This window comes from Chionomys nivalis, chromosome X (genome assembly GCF_950005125.1).
Source record: "Chionomys nivalis chromosome X, mChiNiv1.1, whole genome shotgun sequence".
Lineage (NCBI taxonomy): Eukaryota > Metazoa > Chordata > Mammalia > Rodentia > Cricetidae > Chionomys > Chionomys nivalis.
In genome coordinates, this window is record NC_080112.1 from 26,985,245 (window position 1) to 27,005,634 (window position 20,390).

Consider the following 20,390-nt stretch of genomic DNA (forward strand, 5'->3'; position numbering starts at 1 on the left):
TAAGAGTACGGACTCCTCTTCCAAAGGAGCAGAATCTTGTTCTCAGCACTCATGGTGAGTGGCTCACAAGTGCCTGTAACTCTAGCTCAATAAGATCTAATACTCTCTTCTGGCCTTGGTGGGAATGCACTGTGTAGTCAAGATTAACCTCATACTCTCAAGGATTCTCTTGTACTAGCCTCTAAAGTGCTAGAAATACAGGCATGAGACACCATGCATGGTTTTATCGTTTTATTTTTTTTTATTAGAGTTAAAGCACACTGGGACATACTAGTATGATTGTCTGAGACTATGTCCAAAGCTATTTTCATTTTATTTTTGACATTTTCTCTGCCACTGAGCCAAACCATCCATTCCTCTCTTCTTTTATTGGTGTGTTTAAAATGAGGTATTTTAAAAGTTTATCTACCTGTAGCATTTATTCCCTTCCACAACCAGTTTGAACTAGGGTTTTCCATGACCTCATGACTTGGTCATCAGCTATCATGACCCACTCTTATGACCGTTTGTTGTCTCAGGGACCCTGTTGTCATAGGCAGAGCTAAGATTAAACAACAGAACTTTTTCAATAGCCCCATTTCTCCATGGCTTATATGTAATTTTTACCAAGCATTCATTCTCCTTTGAGAACTAGATACCTCAAATGTTCTTAGAGAAGCAGATGATGTCATGTCTACTTCTTGCTGGAGGGCGTTCACAGGCCTAGGATTTAGGGTGTTCTAGATCTTACTAAATATAGATATATTGCTGTCATGGATATCCAGGGGCTCCATATTGAAATAAGATGCATGATATATTTATGGGTCTGTTTTACCTTACTCAGAATGATTGTTTACAGCTCCATCATTTACCTTCAAATTACATGATTTCATTTTTGTTAAGAGCTGAATAATATCCCATTGGGTATATATACCACATCTTATGAGACATTCATCAGTTGATGGGCATTTCGTGGCAATTGTGGGTAGATTGACAAAGGATAGGGATGAACAACTATATCTGTCATAGAATAGAGAGTGTTTTGGGTACATGTCTAAGAATGGTATAGCTAGATCATATGGTATATTTAGTTTTCGTTTTTGTGAGGAACCTCTACACATACTTTCATACTGGCTATACCAATTTGTAATCACACCAGCAGTAACTATAAATATACTTCTTTGTCCATATCCACACCAGCATTTGTGGTCATTTGTTTCTTTGATCTTAACTATTTTGACTGTGGTAAAATGGAATATAAGTAGTAGTTTTAATTTGCATTTTCAGTTGTTGGTTTTAATGCCTACACTACCAGAGTCCTATTCAGAAAGTCCTTTCCTGGGTCAAGAAATTGAAATATAGTACTTGTTTTTTCCTATTTCAGATTTAGAACATTATTTTATGTAGTGGTCTTTGATCCATTTGGAGTAGAGTTTTATGTAAGGTAAGAGATAAGTACTGAATTTCATTCTTCTACATATAGCCACCCAATTTGACCACTATAGCTTGTTGAAGATGTTGTCTTTTATCCAGTATGTATTTTGGCTTCTTTGTCAAAAAATCAGGTGGATTTTAGGAATGTGGGCTCATTTGTGCACTCTCAGTTCTATTTGATTAGTCATTGTGTCTGTTCTTATGTCAATGTTAGAGTGGTTTTGATTGCTATAGCCCTGTAGTATCTTTCAAAATCTGAGATCAGGTTTTATTATTATTATTATTAAGGATTATATTCGCTATCTTTGGCATATTGTATTTCCATTTGAAATTGAAGATTATCTTTTCAACTTCTGTGAACTGTGTTTGAATTTTGATGGGAAGTGTGCTGAATCTGTAGACTGCTTTTAGTAGAAAGCCCATTTCCACAATATTAATCTTACTAGCCCATGAACATGGATTTATCATCTGGTATTTTCAACTCTTTTTTTTCATTGTCTTACAATTTTCATGGAACAAGAAATTTTTTTGATTCTTTCTTTTCCTTGCTTAGATGCATTTTGAGATATTTCTGATGGAAATTTTGTTATATTCCTAAGTTTCAATATTACTTTCCCTATAGTATTTTTAAACATTTTCTCTCTTGAAATTCTTACATTTAGTTTTTATCTTTAAAAAATTTATTACTATATATAATTCTCTCTCTCTCTCTCTCTCTCTCTCTCTCTTTGAGACAGGGCTTCTCTGTGTAGCTTGGCCTAGAACTCACTCTGTAGACCAAGCAGGACTCAAACTCACAGAGATATGCCTGCCTCTGCCCCCTAAATGCTTGGATTAAAGGCATAAACCATTACTACCTGGCTGTTGTTTGTTTTCTTAACAGACTCTGTCTAGAATGAGAGAAAATATCAATATAGTTTAGATTTGAATTTACCTGATAGGCAAGTGCACTGAACATCTTTCTTACATTTATTGAACATTAATACTTCAATTTGCTGTTGTTATTTTCAGATGAAGTCTCATGTAGCTTAGTATGAACTTGAACTTCTGATTTTCCTTTCTTTGCTTGCTAAGAGCTGGGATTATTAGAATGTGCTATTTTGGGCTAATCTTATAATTCATGTTTTGAGAACTGCTCTTCTCATTTTCACTTACTGAATTATGTATTTCCTTGGAATGTGTGTGTATGTATGTTCAGTTTTTATATAATTTAGGTATTAATAGACTGTTTACTAATTATGTACTTTGCTCTGCATAAGATTTTTGCATTAAATTACAGAGTCTCACTTAAGTTTGCAGTATCTTCATAATGTTTATTTTGAATTCTGTATCTAGTCAACAATGTATCTCCATTTCCTTAGAGTTGATTTCTGGAGGTTTATCCTATTCCTTTTTCTTGTTTCTTCTATGTTCATTACTTATGTTGGTACTGGCACATCAGAACAAGCTACTGTCTAATCTCAGTGTTAATTGAGTAGCATCATTCAGAAGAAAACCCTCAACAATAAAGACTAGTAGATTTTCTTTGATCCACTTAATGTTCCATGTTATTTTAAACTTCTGCCTTTGGTTTTTAGCAACCTCCACATAGAGAATAACACTAGGTCCTGCCAGGGCTCTGAGATGGAGCAAGTTAGAAACAATGTTTCTGAGGCAGCCAGGCCCTGTTATACGGAATATTAGTTTAAGATGTGTTACATTCATTTTTGCTGTGGAATATTTGTTTAATGATACAAAGATTTGTTACATTTCTGATGTTGCTTGACTCTGTAAAGCTGTGTTACTTGCTTTGCCAGTCTAAAACACCTGATTGATCTAATAAAGAGCTGAAGGCCAGTGGCTAGGCAGGAGAGGGATGGGTGGGGCTGCCAGGCAGAGAGATAAATAGGAGGATAAATCTAGTTTCAAGAGAAGAATAAGGAGAGAAGAAAAAGCAGAAGTAGTGGTGTTGATTATAATAAAATAGTCTCACACTAACTCAGAATGGACTATAATAAAGGTTTATTTGTTTAGGGGTAGACTCACAGATCAGCAGTCCTCTGCATGAGCAAGGCAATAGGAAATGAATCCAGCAGCCAAGGGGCCATGCACATTTCCATTTTTGTATCTGTGTATAGTACATTTGACCATAGCCAAAGTGGGCCAGTATCTTAAAGGCTATTGACTAAAGGAGTTCCCACAGGACTTCCCCTTTTTGTCTAAACTAAAAGAATTCTAAGTCTAATAAAAACTGTATACAATCAGAATAAATATCAAGTATAAAAGTTAGAATTATAACAAGCATAAACAATATTAAACAAGAAACATTGCTAAAAATTTCAATAGTTATCCTATCCTAAGGAGTCTAAGTCTTGTATTTATAATAATGGCTTCACTAAGTCATGAGAGAAAAGTAACTACAACTATATAGTCTTCAAGTCCATCAAAGACCTGAAAAGATAAATAATATTAGTTGAGTAAACAGGAAGCACAATCAAGCAACTTCCAAATGGTACAATAAATGATAAAGACAACTGGCTACCTAGGCAATCACTCAAAGTCTCATTTGCAAAGTTGGAGCAACAAACTTTGGCTAAGGCCTAGAGTAACTGACAGACCATTTTCAGAGGCAGGAAAAACCATCTTACCCTGTCTTGGCAATATTTGACAGTCTATTTTCTTGTATCTTGCTTATCTAGTCTGGACACTGTGTATTTTGTTAGTGGTCAAGGCAAGGGCAGTTTTGCCAAGAAGAAAACAAGCTTCAAGTGGAGTGTCTTCATTGCCCAACATTTTCTCAAGAATAGATCAGTGCTGCCAGGGACAATTGTGTCTCATGTCAACAGAATCCTAAGTTATTTAAATGCCATATTCTACAGTTCTTTGAGGCGGTTGAAGATTACCTGTCTATGAAGAATACAATCTTTAAGTATCTAAAGAACCTGATTAGTCTAACTATAAGTATGACAAACATGGATGACTATTGACCTATGAATCTTAATACCTATATAGCTTAAAAACTAAGGCTTCATATTAGAATATTAAACAATCTTTAAACAAATGTGAAGTAAATGAAGACAGTGACTTCAAAATGTAAAAATGTACAAGTATCTTGATCAGAATTATAAATATATACTGCAATATGATAAATATATCCTAAAATTTCATCAATATACAAAATATCTTAAGCAGAGGTTGAAACATGCATACATACAATATGACAAAATAACTTTGCATAGGTGTATAAATATTGTAAACAGAAATAGAATATTCAATATAACAAACAATTTGAATTTATATTAATATATAAGAATCTATATCAATGTAAATTGTCTATAAACAATAGCTCACAAGTATTCACTCTATTATTCACTATTATCATTAATGTGAGTAAGCTCACACTAATCTACATATTATTCAATCCAATTCTTTTTTTTTTTTTCATTTAGGGATAGACTAACAGATCAGCAGTTCTTTGCATGAGCAGGGAACAGGAACTGAATCCAGCAGCCAAGGAGCCCAAGCATGTTTTTACATCTGTACATGTAGTATATTTGACCACGGCCAAACTGGTCCAGTATCTTAACAGCCATTGGCTGAAGAGTTCCCAGAACAAAATAAAGGACAATGCCAGGGGCCAGCCACCTAGTCACACAGCCAGCCATGGAGTAAGAAGAAAAGAAAGATATAATGAAAAAAGAAAGGTAAAAAGCCCAGAGGCAAAAGGTAGTTAAACAGAAATGGAATAATTTAAGTTAGAAAAGCTGGCTAGAAACAAGCCAAGCTAAGGCCGGGCATTTATAAGTAAGAATAAGTCTCTGTGTATTTATTTGGGAGCTGGCTGGTGGGCCCCCCAAAAGAAAAAAAAACCAACTACAAGACCCTGTCATAGTTGGAATATCAGATGTACAGAATCTCTTTCTTTTCACAGAGAGCACCAAGAATTTCAGGGTCCCCATGTCTCCTGCTGAATCAGAAAGGGGATATGTGGTAGTTCTAAGAAATTTGAAACCAAATTATTTTCACTAGGATTTCCAGGAATCTTGAGTATGCCAGGTATTGTCAGAGGTCTGAAACAGGTGACACAGCATGGGCAGCATGCATTTTTGGATGCCTGGTCTTCAATATTTACCCTCCCTATAAAAAAAGATGGGACCTTTTTTTTCCCCATTCCTTTGGCTTTATGCTAGGAGTAGAAATCATGATGAGAATGTTTCTTGAATTTTCTTGCTTTAATATGCTGGCTTCATCTTCTCCCAGGGTTAAGTAACCTTTCAACTTATTTCTGAAATTCTCACAAAAATAATTTGTCCATATATATTAAATCAGTATTTCCATGGGGAAAAGGAAAGCTTGGTCTTTCTGCTCTACCATATTCCTGAAGTAAATTAAGTTATTTTAAATGAATTAGAGTAATTTACTGGTAAAATAAATTAAGTGAGAAGTATTTTTATAAAATATGTAATCACTTAATGTACATGCCCAAATTTTCGTGCATCAACTATTTTTAAACTAGTTTTTAAAGTTGCCTAATATTTGATTAGCATATCTTAATAGATATACTGATGGGTTTCATTATGATGTTTTTATACATGTAGATTGTGGGTACACACACAGAGGTGAGTCTGTTCCATCTTGAGTAGATGTCGGAGAGTTTGAGCTTATCTTTGCTCTTTCAGAGTTGTTGACAAGAGGTTTGGCTACACCCTGACCTAGGGTGTGGTTACCTGGTATTTTGGACATTAATATGGCCCATAGAGGTGAATCCACTCTACCCTGACCAAAGGTCAGAGATTTCAAACCTATTTCTGATCCTTCTTTTAAAACAGGAAGTTTGACATAGGGAATGGCTGCCTACAGGATACTGGGTCTAGGGTGTGTTCACTGCATATCCTGCCCAAAGCATCAAATGCTTTATTCAGGAAATAATGGTTTGATGTCTCAAAGTATTGAAGCAAATGACTATTCTGGTTGTCCTTTGTGTCATGTTAAAGCAGTCTTTTGCCTTCTTTTGCCCTTTTGTATTAGGGTATAAAAGTGTACAAAAATTAAACACAAGCGAATTCAGCATTCAGTAATCCCTGAGTTGCCCTCCTGGTACTATCCTTTGTCTCTGTGTTTCTTTCATATCTCTGTTTCTCCTACCTAACATTTCAAATCCTTGCACCCCTACTCTGGAAGATATGAACCTGTCATGGTGGTTGTGTCAGAAGCCACCCCCAAAGGTGACTTACGACAGATGGTAGTCCAATGTGGTGCTTCTGAATGTAGATAAAGTATTTTGACATATTCACCCCATTATTCTTTTGTCCCTTCTCATTTCTGCTGATCCTCTTCCTAACTAGTTTCCCTTCTAATTTTACACTTTGGTGACCTAGTGAGTTTAATTAGACTTTATTACATGAACAAGGAGAGGGGTTATTTACAGGAGCACCGGCATCTTATCAGTTACTACACTATTAAAAGAACTGCCCCTCTCCGTGCAACTATTAACTTCTAATAGCTTCTTGGAGAGAGGCTTGCATGGGAGACTCATGTGCCCCTCTTCCTTAGCTACTGTTAGCTGCCTATAATTGCTTACATGCCTCTAATGGAATGTAGACAGGCTCAGTGTTGTGCAAATTATCAGAGTTGCTATGAGTTCATGAGTTATTGTAATAACCCTGTCAAGTCCTAAAAACACTGATCCACACCATTCCATCTCTTCCTCTCTTGATTACAATCTTCCACTTTCTCTTCTTACAGTATTTTTATCATTATTCTTTAAAATTCCTTAATTTTAATTTTTATTTTATAAAATTAAGAAGCAGTTTCCTTATTCTTCTCCTCTTTTCTCTTTCCAGCATGTCCCATGTACCTCCCTGTTCTCTCTCAAATTCATGATTATATTTTCTTAAAAAATACATATACACATACATCATGCTACATACATACATGCATACATATATACACACATATATGTATATATAAATCCATAAACATATAAATAGCTTATATATGTGTGTGTATGTATGTGTGTGTGTGTAACTACAGGATTAAGCTATGCTTATAAAGTTTCGACAACATGGCTGCCTTAAACAAGATTTCAACAAGAATGACACCAAAAGATATGCTAACATGGAAGGTAGAACTATTACAGGGCTCCAACCCTACATAAAGCAAGGAATTTTGAGAGTGAGAGAAATATCACTATTCTTCATCAGAGAAAAGCCCCCCAATTGATTATGCAATACCGAGAAGTCAGTTCTAATACCATATACATACAAGGGACAGCATATGATATGGGATTTGACTGAGAATGGCACCTATAACACATGTTTAAATACCTGGTCCCTAGTTGGTGGAACTGTTTGGGAACGATTAGTAGGTGTGGTCTTGTTGGAGGAGGTGTGTTGCTGATGGTAAATTCTGAGGTATCAAATTCCTATGACATCCACAGTTAGCTTTCTCCTCTCTCTCTCTCTCTCTCTCTCTCTCTCTCTCTCTCTCTCTCTCTCTCTCTCTCTGCCTCTTGCTTCTGGCTCAGATGTAAGCTCTCAGCTAGTGTTCCAGCATCATGTCTGCCTTCTGCTATACTCATCACTATGATGGTTATCGGACTCACCCTCTGAAACTATAAGCTGCCTTTAAATGCTTTATTCTACAAGTTGCCTTGATTATGGTACTTTGACTCAGCAGTAGAACAGTAACTAAGAAAGAAGTTGGTACCAGGAGTGGGGTATTTCTGTGACCAGTCTGTCCATGCTGATATTTTCTTGAGGAATATGCAAGGCTTGAGGACTTTTTTAAAATCACTTCTATCTTTATTTCTATTTTTATTGATTTTTATTGAGCTCTACATCTTTCTCTGCTCCCCTCCTTGCCTCTCCCCTCTCCTTCAACCTTTCCCCAAGGTCCCATGCTCCCAATTTACTTAGGAGATCTTGTCTTTTTCTACTTCCCATGCAGATTAGATCTATGTACGTCTCTCTTAGAGTCCTCATTGTTGTCTAGATACTCTGGGATTGTACTTTTGATAGGAAAGCAGTTGAGTGCTGTAAAAGGGGGCTTAGTGAGCCATCCTAGTAAAATCTTCAAAGACAGTAGGGTGAGAGCAATATATACTGTGGAAATCCAGTTCTAGAGGTTTCAGAGGGGAATAATGTTAGCAACTGGGTTAGAAACCATTCTTGTAATATTTTAGCAAAGAATATAGCCATTTTTTGTAATCTACCTGAAGCTAAATTGAAGAGTTTGGGTCTAATTATTTGCAGAGAAGGTTTCAAGGCATTCTAATATTAACTCTGTTGTATGTTTATTAATGATAATTCTAATGTGTATGTACAATGAAAAAGGACAAGTGAGGCAAAAAGAAATAGAAAATATACAGTTTGAGGAGAAAAAAAAACAGAACCAGACAATTTATTGTTGATGCCTTGGTTTGTACTGAAAGATACAAAGAGAAATGGAATAAAGGGAATGGTACCCTCAGGACAAGACCCCACCCAGATAATCCTGTAACTTGTGTAAAGAGCAGACCTAAGAACTTGTCTGTCCCCCCCAAAGAACAAGAACAAATCAAAGCTTATGCAAATGAAATTTGAGAGAACTGGGTTCTATCCCAGACTGATGGCAGAACTTGTCAGCTTTGACTTTAGTCATGTGTTTCTGGCCTTAGAGTCATGAAGGGTACAGGAGTAAAGGAGTTACGGAATCTTCCTCGACAGTTAAGTAGAGCTCCAGGTCAGGGATGTGGCAGGGGAGTTCCTGCATGGAGACCTTGAGAGGCCATTTTGTGAAGCTGTGAAAGTTAACCCTGGATTGTGTTAGAAACCCCAAGATGTAGAAGATGTCAGACCCATGGGATATCTTTTAAAGAGGACTGTAGAGGGAAGTGTGTTGATTCCAGCAAATCAGAAATAGACTAGTCATCTAAGTCCTTTGACCTCAAGGAAGCTTAGGAGATATGGCTGTGTTGAAGGAGGCTTCCTTCACCATTCTCAGTTTTCTCTTTGTTCCCTGCTTATGGATCAGAAAAAATGCTCTAGCTAGTGCTCCAACATCATGCCTGCCTGCCTGCCTGCTGCTGCCATGTATTTGCCACCAGGATCCTACCTTGAATTACTCTCTTGGCTTCCATCAGTAAACTGTGACCTGCCATATGTAAGCCAAGTAAATCCTTCCAAACCCCAAGTTGATTTTCATCATAGTCTTTATTCCAGCAATAGAAACCTAACTAAGACTGTAACTCATGCTGGTCTCAAATTTATAGCAATCTGCTTACCCCTGCCTCTTCAGTGCTAATATTACAGGTATGAATCATCACACCTGGCTCTAGAAGGGAATTTTAAATTAATGTACATCTATTATTATAATATTTGAGTCGGGAAGAATTTCTTTTATCTGAAGAGTGGTCTATTATGTAAGTTACAATGAAATAGTGCACTTCATTTACAATAAAATGGTGATTCTTCATTTTTTAACAATAGATTATCATTTTAGAACTATGGTGAAGGAAGATCATTTTATGTAATTTATTCACAAATGATTTTATTGTAATTCTGAATACCTGCTTCTTTTTAAAGAGGCATAATATCTTAGGAGACCAGTATACTAAAACATGTTTTTTTTTTAAAATTAGACAATTTTAATAGTTTTTTGGTGTGAGATTTGTAAATAGTCTTTTATCATAGTAATGCTTTTTTAAAGATAATATCTTACTATGTAACCTAAGATGGCCTAGACTGACATCAAACTTACAATAACCTTACTGACTCAGCCTCCTGAGTGCTAAGATCATGTATGAGCCACCACACCCAGAGGTAATATTTTTTAAAAAATATAGATTTACTGATGTATAATTTATGTGCAAAAAGTCATCAAGTTAAACTCTTTATAAGGTTTCTATTGAATGTATGCAATTATTTAATCACCACAAACAATACAGATTATTTCTGCTTTTCCTTAAAGCCCTCTACCTTTGCTCCAGGTAATTACTAATTTGCTTTCTTTTAGAAGAGGATGTCTATTTTTTAGATTTTTTCTTAAATACTTAGAAATAGCATATGTGCAGCTTTTGGCTATGCAAATAAAAATAGATATTTAGAAGGCAGTTGCTGCTATGTCGTTCAGTTAAATATCATCAGTAAATTCCCCGCCTGGGCTTGACCCCTCCAGATCTTGAGTGTTAAGTGGACATACTGTACCAGCCTTGAATTGACTCTATCTCCTTCCTCGATGGAAACAGCCTCAAATTTTATTAGAGAACAGTTGATTATCCCTACAACAATCATAATACTGTTGCATAGGCTGGCATATCTTCCCATGAAGTTGAACTTTTAGTTCACAGAGTTCACAGCTAGCTAAGACCAACAATGATTCCTTTTTCTCTCAGTAGGCTCTGGTGGTTCAGATGCTAGCCATCATGAAGAAAGTTTCCAGCTCAGTGCCAGCCTGCTTTCTTATAGCCAAGGTGTGTAGTGTCTTTTGTAGTATGGCCTTATCTTCCAGTTCTGCTAGGCAACCAATAGTATCGATAGGAACTCATACAATTTTAGGCTTCTGGACCCTTCATGACCTACTCCTGTGGAGTATCTCATACTTGGGACTATTAATCCTCCAACCCAGAGAACACCATCTCTCTACTCAAACCTTTCCATCTGCAGTATTCTCTCTTTTTATTTTCCTTTTATCACTGTTCTATTATCTTTCCTCATCCAAGGTACTCCCCTCCATGTCCCTTTGCTTGTTTCCTGGCTTCTGTCAATACTCCATGTTTAACAAGCAGAACTTAAAGAGTAGATACAGTACCTTCATATAGGAAAGAACATGTGATATTTGTCTTTCTGGGTGTGGGTTATCACTTTGTATACAATTTTTTCAGTTCTATCTATTTCCCTGCAAATTTAATAATTCTATTTTTCTTTTTTAAAAAGATTTATTTATTTATTATGTATACAACATTCTGCCTCGATGTATGCCCACATGCCAGAGCAGGGCGCCAGATTTCAGCACAGATGGTTGTGAACCACCATGTGGTTGCTGGGAATTGAACTCAGGACCTCTGGAAGAGCAGCCAGTGCTCTTAACCTCTGAACCATCTCTCCAGCCCCCAATAATTTCATTTTTCTTTACAGCTGAATAAAATCCCACATTTTCATTATCCATTCATCACTATTTCCAAGGTATTACAAATAGGGTAGCAGTGAACATGGGTGTGGCAGTATCCCTGTCATAGGGTAGAGAGTCCTCTGCATATATGTTGAAGAGATTATCTAATGTCATATGATAATTATATAGGTTATATAATTTCATACTGTAGTTCTAATTTTAGGGTTTTTTTGAGAAATCTAAGAATGATTTCCAACAGTTTATAGATTTTAACTTGGATTTTTTTCTGATGGCTAAGAAAGTTGAATAGAAAGTGTTTCCAGTTATTTGCATTTTTTTTCCTATGAGATCTCTTTTTTGTTTGTAACTTATCTTTTTTGTTTGTTTGTTTGCTTCTGTGGTGTTTAGGTTTTTGAGTTTTTTGCATATTCTTGTCACTATCCCTCTGGATATACACCTGACAAACTTTTCCTTCAATTTTGTGGGCTGTTTTTTTTAATCCTATTGACAATTTCCTTGCAGCTATTTTTTTTTTACAAAGCAAGTAAATTTTTCTACTTTGTTAGTTATCTAATGACAGTTTCAACTTTCATTTTAGCATCTGCTCTTTGATCTGATAATAAAAACAGATCATTCCAGTACGTGGTGTTTAGTGTGGATGTTAAATTGACAGGATCTGGAATCATATGGGCGATGAACCTCTAGATACACCCAAGGAGGGTTAAGGCTAGCTTCTGAGCAGCCTGTGGGGGGTTATCTTAATTAGGTTAATTTATGTGGGAGGACCCACCTTAAAAGTAGGATGTGCAGTTAAGGACCCAAACCAAGAGTCCTCAACTGCATAAGAATGAGAAAGCTTGCTGAATACTGGCATTCATCCTTCTCTGCTTCCTGACTGTGAGCACAACATGATGAACTGCTTCCAGCACCTGATACCTTGACTTTTCCCTACAATGATAGATCATATCTTCAAACTGTGAGCCAAAAATCAGCCTTTCCTTCTTTACTTTTGGGACTGAGTCAAAATGAACCCTCCCTTCTTTGCTTGTGCCAGGGTATTTTATCACTGGAACAGAAAAAGTAACTGAGACACTGTGCTAAATAGAAATATTTATTACCTCATTTTGCAACACCATTATGAGGCAGTTACTATTGTGTTCCTTTTGTTTTACAGATGAGGAAAGAGGTGGAAGATTAATTAACAGTCCAAAGTTATACATGGTTGACGACAGAGAAAATGCAGGTGACCCTTAATTTAAATACCACACTATAATTGTTGTTAGGCTCTATTCCTGAAGTTTAATTTATAAACTGATTTTTACCTTGGTTAAAAATTGTTAGTTCCCAAAATTTAAAATATGGTCCAACATGTTTGATGGATAAGGATGATAAATTTATTGTCATTGAAATTGTAAGTTGATATGTTCTAAGAGTAAATTATTTGTTTCATAACGTATTTCTCAGTTATACAATAGCAAGAATCTTTTACATCTTGTTGAAAATATCACAGAAGGTGTCAGAATGTGATATTTAGTTTAACCTTTTCCCTTTTTAAAGATATTCCTTTAGGCATTCAAGCTATTTGGCTTTTTGAGACCTTGTTTGAAATACAATGGCCACGGGGTGAAGGCTCCTCTTATCAGCTAATACCTGATTTGTTAATTTGGACTTGCCTTTATTAAAATGAGCTAGAGAGAGAATATGACCCTATGTAGAAAGCAGAACACATGGAAAGGACAAATGCTGCAAATAAAGAAAGCCTAAAGTTAGTCACAGTTTCTAGCATAATTTTCCCCGAATCTAGTGAAGGACCAGATTTCTCCCCTTCCTTCTCAAGTCTAATTGTTCTGACAGGTTCAAAGCTGTTTTCTGTCACTTCAGGCATGATACCTTTTATCATTTTCTAAACTGATCTGTTCTTGAATATTGCTCTCCTTTTCTCACTAATTCCTCTCACAACTATTACCTGCTTGTGAATGCTGTCTTATTTTCTATAAAGTTACATTTACAGATAACAGGAACTTTAGGAAGATTTTGGGGGTAATTTAGAAAGTACCTAAGCCAGAGTAGGGGATCTGACAAAGTGATCTTGATTGAATAACATCCAAGTTCTTTACATTTACTTTAAGAGGATACTTCTCTATTTTGTTTTGAAAGGATGTCTTCAGGTTTTTGTAGGAGACGGTATAAGAAGAAATAATCGAGTTTATGTCTATTCAGGGCATATCATTTCATTAAAAGATTTTTTTTTCTAGAATACATTTTCAAGTTCCTTGAATACTTTCATCTGAAGATTAAGTGTGTAGTTTCTGATAGTTCTAAGATTCGAAAACAAAGACAGTAACATCTGCTAATAATTGAGAACTCTTTTGTTCTAACCCTGACCCTTCACTTATTACCTAGAATAAGACCTTTCAGTTTAATCTCTCCATTTATTTGAAAGAGACTAGAAAACTTGGTTTGTCTCTATTCCTGTTATTGTTTTCTTAATTTTCACAGTATACTTAAAATACTTTTATTTTATGCATGTGGGTGTTTTGTCTGCATATGCATATCTGGAGCCTGGAGAAGCCAGAAAGGGGTATCTAATAACCTGGAACTGGAGTTATCAGCAGTTGTAAACCACTATGTGGTTGTTAGGAATCAAACCTCCATTATCCAGAAGAGCAGTCAGTGCTTTTAACCACTGAGCCATCTCTCCAGCCCTTGCCTTGTTTTATACATTTGGTGTGTGTGTGTGTGTGTGTGTGTGTGTGTGTGTGTGATGTGTGTAGGTGTTGATGAGTCTGTATGAGTATAAATGCACGTGGAAGCCAGAGGTCTATGTCAGGTGGCATTGTAGTTGTATTTCTGTTGCTGTGATTAAACACTCTAGATGAAAACTGATTAGGAAATAGTTTATTTGGTTTACACTTCCAGGTCACAGTCCATCATTGAAGGAAATGAAGTCAGGAACCTTGGAGGAAGTCTTCTGGCTGCCCTGTTCACTGGATCAGTCACAGGTTCACACTTTGCTAGCTGTCTTATCCTGTCCAGGACTACCTACCTAGGGATAGTGCTGGCTACTGTTGGCTCAACCCTCCTGCATCAATTAACAATCAAGAGAACCCCCCACAGATATGCCCACAAGTCAATCTGGTCTAGGCAATTCCTTAATCAAGAACTTCCCCTCAGATGACTCTAGATTGTGTCAAACTGATAATTAAAACTCTCCAGGACAAGAGTCTTTCTTAATACATCTCAACCTTACTTTTTAATGACTGTCTCTTTCTGAACCTAGAATTCATGGATTTGCTATACTGACTGGCTAGCAAGATTCAAGGTTCCACCTGTCTCTACTTTCCAGTGCTGAGTTTACAGAATATGCCTTTTGCAAGTATGCTCATGATCCAAAGACATGCTTACATATCAAGTATTTTAATAAATGAGTCATCTCCCCATCCCTATTTATGGTAGATACCCTTTATTAATACTGAAGCATACCATTGAACAATACTTTAGCCTTAGACCTCCCCAAAATTATTGTGGACCCCAAAGAACTTTTGTTTCTGTTGACTCAATCTCTTGACATTTATAATATTATAATACGTAATAATATTATACTGAGAAATATAGCACATGTCTATAATCTCAACACTTCAGAAGTAGATATAGATAGATTGATATAAGGTCAAATTCAGCCTGATCTACACCGTGAGTTCTAGGTCACCCAGCAGAACATAATAGCAAGATATTGTCTTAAACAACAACCATCAAAACTTTGTTATTTTAAGCATAAAAATATAAAGAGATGTGTTCCATAGGCTCTCAGAAAAGAGTAGTGGCATTATCACAGTGTTTATATATTGAAATATATTCTACTATACACAGAAAATAAAAAAGGCAAACAGAACCTTAGCATTAGGAAAGAAATTTTTACTTCTAGAACCCATGAGACAGTATCAAGGATCTCTGTAGGTTCTCATGATGTTTCAAGAACTATTTTTGGGATAATGATTTTCAATAGTAAAGTACTTGCGTAGAATACTGGAGACATAATAGTACATGACTAAATAAATAAAATCATTGATGTATATTTAATTTCTTTATGAAGAGAAGAAAATTAGCATTTGTGTATCTAGGTTATCATTATCTGTCTCCTTTCTCAATGATGTGAACAGTACCTGTCCAAATAATGTCATATAATTGTGCTATTCATCCATTCTCAATTTATAATAAAAAGAATTTTTCTAAATGCCTTATAATAATAACTAAATAACTAATTTGAAAAAAAGAAGCATTGCAAAATCACTCAAATAATATATACTAATTTGAGAAAATCTAATTGTAATATATTTTAAATAATGTAGGGCATGGTCTTAATATATAAGAAAAATGCCTCTGGTTCTTGTTTGCATTTTCTTCTTAAGTCATCTAGTTAGTTTTCCTGTGAATACCATTCTGTTCTTACTAGAATCCTTCCTTCTGCAGCTGAAGGAGGTTTTGGCAGTACAGATGATGGAGCTCAGATCCCTGCATGTGCTAGGCAAGTGCTTTAAGCCTCAGTTGCATCTTTACCTCTGTTTAGAAGTTTTTTTTTGCTTCACTTTTAGAGGGTTCTCACCTTAATAGTTCATTACTTACAGTTAAAACATTAAGCTCAGAGTTCCATGCAATTCAAATGTTATTGTTCTATTTGGTTTTCACATACTAATATTCATAGGTATCAATCTTAAATTCAGTGAAATGTGCTGTTTTCAAACTCACTTGCAGTGGCTACCTGGAGAATGGTCTCAGTGTGTTTGCTCTGATGGATGGCAAAGGCATGATGGCACATCACCTTTGTGGGAAAGAACAATTTGAGATTGAATGTCTCCAGTAAAAAAGTCCTGCAAGGTTGAGTCAGTATTATTAATTTCCCTGTCATATTATTACCCTCCTTAGCCTAGGTCCATTGTTTCTTATGGTATGTATGCATGAGTCTCTGCATGGGGATGTTTTCTACCTCTTGGAAGAATGCTTTGATAGCTGAAAACCATCTCATGGGCTTAAAGCCCATGGACTCAGCTCAGCCTATTGTGGGCAAAGGCTTGTACACAAGTTATACAGCTCCTCACTTTTAGCTGTAATAATTCTGAGTTGTATTCTCTGCAAATTCAGATAGTCTCAATGAAATTGTGCTCCAAATGCCTCTCACAGGAGGTTGCTCATGAGTGTGCCTTGTATTTCTTCCATCTTTGACTGTATGCTGGGGCTCCCTAAGATCTCTGTCATATGCACTCAAAACCTGATCTAAAAACCCACTTGTGGCCCACCTTGAACTAAAATAAACAGCTTAAAGCGGTTCAGCCTAAAGTTCTGTCTTTTATATTCACATGTAAGCTATTCACATTTTGCTCAATACTAGGTTTTAATCCAGGACTGATTACTGTTCCCATGGTAGCAGCTGGAGTTCATTGCCAGTAGTGTCCCAGGAAAATTTTAACAACCAGCTCCAGGAAAAAAAAAATCCTCATTTACTGATTTTATTGATTCCTGGAGTATGCATTCGCCTACTGTATAGGTGATTTCAAGCTACCAGTATGTTGTTACTGAATGCCAGACTGAGAATAAATATGCACAGTGGTCTCCTGTGAGCATCTGAAAGCTGGCTTTAGTGTATGTTCTAGTCACCTTTTTGCTGTTGTGGTTACACCTTGGGCAAAAGAAGCTTAAAGGAGAAAATGGTTTACTTCATTTTATAGGTTATAGTCCATTATTGAGGGAAGTAAGGGCAGGAACCGTGGAGAAACATTGCTTATTGCACCTTTCACCGGCTCTTGCTTAGCAGACTTTCTTCCACACTCTAGGATCACCTGCTCAGGAAAGGTCTCCCATAGTGGTCTTAGCCCTCCTACAGCAAATAATACTCAAGGCAGTCCCCCACAGACACAGCTGCAGGCCATTCTGACCTTGGCAATCCATCAATTGAAGCTCCTTCTCCTGTTACTCTAGGCTGTGTCAAGCTGGCAGCTAAAGCTAACGAGAACTACTACCATTGCTTACAGGAGTGAAATGTCACAAAATGGGGAGTTTTGCTGGTGAATATGACAGAATTTTCTCATATTTTAGCATAAACATAAACTAATCATATTTTATTATGTTTTAAATGTGGACTCTAAGGTCTAAGGTGAAGAAAAGTTTGATCTAGTAGCATAGAGTTAGGCACACCCTGGATCCCAGGTCTTTAATTATTGTTCATTGGGAAAGATGGCAAGAAGCAGAATTTAGCTAATATGAACTGCCAAAGGATTTGAATTTTTTAGGGTCACTGGTAATGGTGAAACATATTCTAGAAGTGTAGGAAATAGGGTTAAGTCAGAGAAATTGTTGCTAAATGTCTTACTGGATTGGATTGGGTTTTGTTTGTTTGTTTGTTTTGGTGTTTGTTTTGGTTTGGTTTTGTTTTATTCTTTGGTCTTTCAATAAATGCTTCTTCATTTCATCTGACATGCCTGAATAGGTTGTATTCAGTCTTGAAGATTCAACACTAAGTAAATCTTCCACTGCCCTCACCTAGTCCTCATTCATACTAGTGAGAATGAATGTGCTATGTAATTGACTATGTATATGCTAAGTATTAAGGCAAGAGGAAAGGTGCTGTTTCTTAGCAGAAGCCTCATCTGGAACTTTGGAGAAAGGATCAGATTTCAGGCAAGCAAAGAGACTTGCTGAACAAGGTACAAGACAAGAAAACAGTTGTAAATAAAACAGTATCGAGAAAATTGAGGGAAAAAATCAAACTCTCAGAAAGACTGTTATATATGATTGTAATTATCATTTAATTTACAATGTGGGGTGAGATAGATTTGGGCAGTGAGAAATGAAGAATCGGTGAAAATGTTAAGCAGGAAAGAGGCATGCCTTAGTTTATTTTTAGGGGTTTATAGAGAATAAATAATTGTGATTATATAGTAAATAAGAAGCCAGGCTCAGATTCAACCATGACAGTTTACTTGGATATGATTAGGTAGTCATTCCAATATTTCCATAATAAATACATTGATGACAGTTTAGTTTGCCAATTTGGTGGTTTGAGGTGATATAAACATAAGCTATGGCAATTTAACTTTTATTATTATCAACCTAATTTCTGATCTTTATACCACTATAGTAGTTATGAAGTCATTGAATTTGTATCTTAAGGCAGTTATAACTGTAAAACGTAAAAATTCTAGGGGCAGTCCTATGTACTATGTAGGTATTAACTCTATCTGTCTATCTATCTGTCTATCTATCTATCTATCTATCTATCTATCTATCTATCTATCTATCTATCATCTATCTATCTATCTATCTATCTATCTATCTATCTATCTATGTATCATCTATCTATCTATCTATATTATTTATACAGTGTTCTGTCTTTATGTATGTCTGCAGGCCAGAAAAGGGCACCAGATCTTATGATAGATGGTTGTGAGCCACCACGTGGTTGCTAGGAATTGAACTCAGGGCCTCTGGAAGAGCAGTTAGTGCTCTTCTGAGCTGTTCTCCAGCCCAATATTAACACTATAAATGCACATGACAATCCTATATTCTTATTTTTCCAAATGTCAAAAGAACAGAGAAATCATGTGCCCTATTTTACACAGATGACAAACAAAAGAGCTAGGCTACAACCCCAGGCAGCTTTTGCTACAGAGTCAGCATTATCCCTGTGCTTTCATCACTTCTTGTAGTTTGTCAGCTGTGTAAGAATTAGTTGCAGCAAGTCATTTAAGTTCACTTATTGAAGTAAATTGTTTTCAGTTATGTGAATGACCAGCTTGACCATTTTGATCAATACATTTGCTGCCTGATAAAAATAACTGAACTTTTTTTTAGACAACCAGAACCATAGCATTATGAATTCTTTATTATCACCTTGTTTATCTACTTAACAAACACCCTTGTATTGTTATGTGCTTTGTATTTTTGTTTGCTTTGTATTTTTTTTTCTTTTTCCTGAGGTGCTGTAGCTCGAAGCCAGGGCCTCACACATGATAGACCAGTACTTTTCCGATGAGCTCCAATCCTCAGTTGCAGGTACTGTTATAAATATGTCAGCAACCTTAAGTGACTCCAAACCAAGGAGGTATGGTGCATAAAGTTAGGGACTTTAAATGTGAAGAAACTAAGGCACCAAAGGTTTGACCAAGGCTGAGGTATCCTTGAGTGTGGAAGTGCACCCCTGTAATTCCTCTGACACTTAAGGGGAGGCTGAGTCAGGGAGATCAGGAATTCAAGGTCAACCTCACTACAAAGTTAGTTTAAGGCCAGCCTAGGCATCATGAGACACTGTTTTAAAACAACCAAAATGAATACATAAATACACAGATCAAATATAACAAATAAGCAAACCAAAATACCAACAAAACCAAAACCAAAATAATACTAAAGTCAAACAGCTACAAAGTACCTTGGTATGGCACACCTACGCAAACTTGGCTATTATCTCTTTCTTACCTAAAACGCATTACCTCATTCTCAGGTAATTCTAGTTTGCTAATGATGAGAATGCTTCTTTTTCTTCTTCTTTTTTTTTACATCAACACAATTTTTCTAATCTTTCCTCAGAGTATAATATGGTATCTATGTGCACTAATATTTCTAAATGTTCACATAAATTACATAAAAATTAGGCCTATAGTCTATAGATATTTTCCTACTTTACTGATATATAAGTAGTATAAAGCAAGTGTGTACAATGAATCAAATTTTAATATATACATATATATATATGCCTTTATGTGTGTTAATAATACCACAATCAAATTAATAAAACCATACTCATCAATTTTAAATTTTTCTTATTTCTCTTTAGTTTTTCTTTTTTGGTCGTAAGGCATCTGCCCTTGAGAAATGTTTAAATGCATTTATTAGTTTGCTTTTGGTCACTATAATAAAAT

General features: G+C 35.9%; 1 protein-coding gene across 2 annotated transcripts in view; it reads left to right on the plus strand.

Moving 5' to 3' along the window:
• The window catches only part of Sytl5 (synaptotagmin like 5), a 317,882-nt gene that overhangs the window by 51,512 nt on the left and 245,980 nt on the right, over positions 1–20,390 (plus strand). For both annotated transcript variants that reach the window (XM_057760021.1, XM_057760023.1), the window contains exon 2: positions 12,656–12,724. The gene's annotated coding sequence lies outside the window, so the exon portion shown is untranslated. The remainder of the gene's footprint in view (positions 1–12,655; positions 12,725–20,390) is intronic.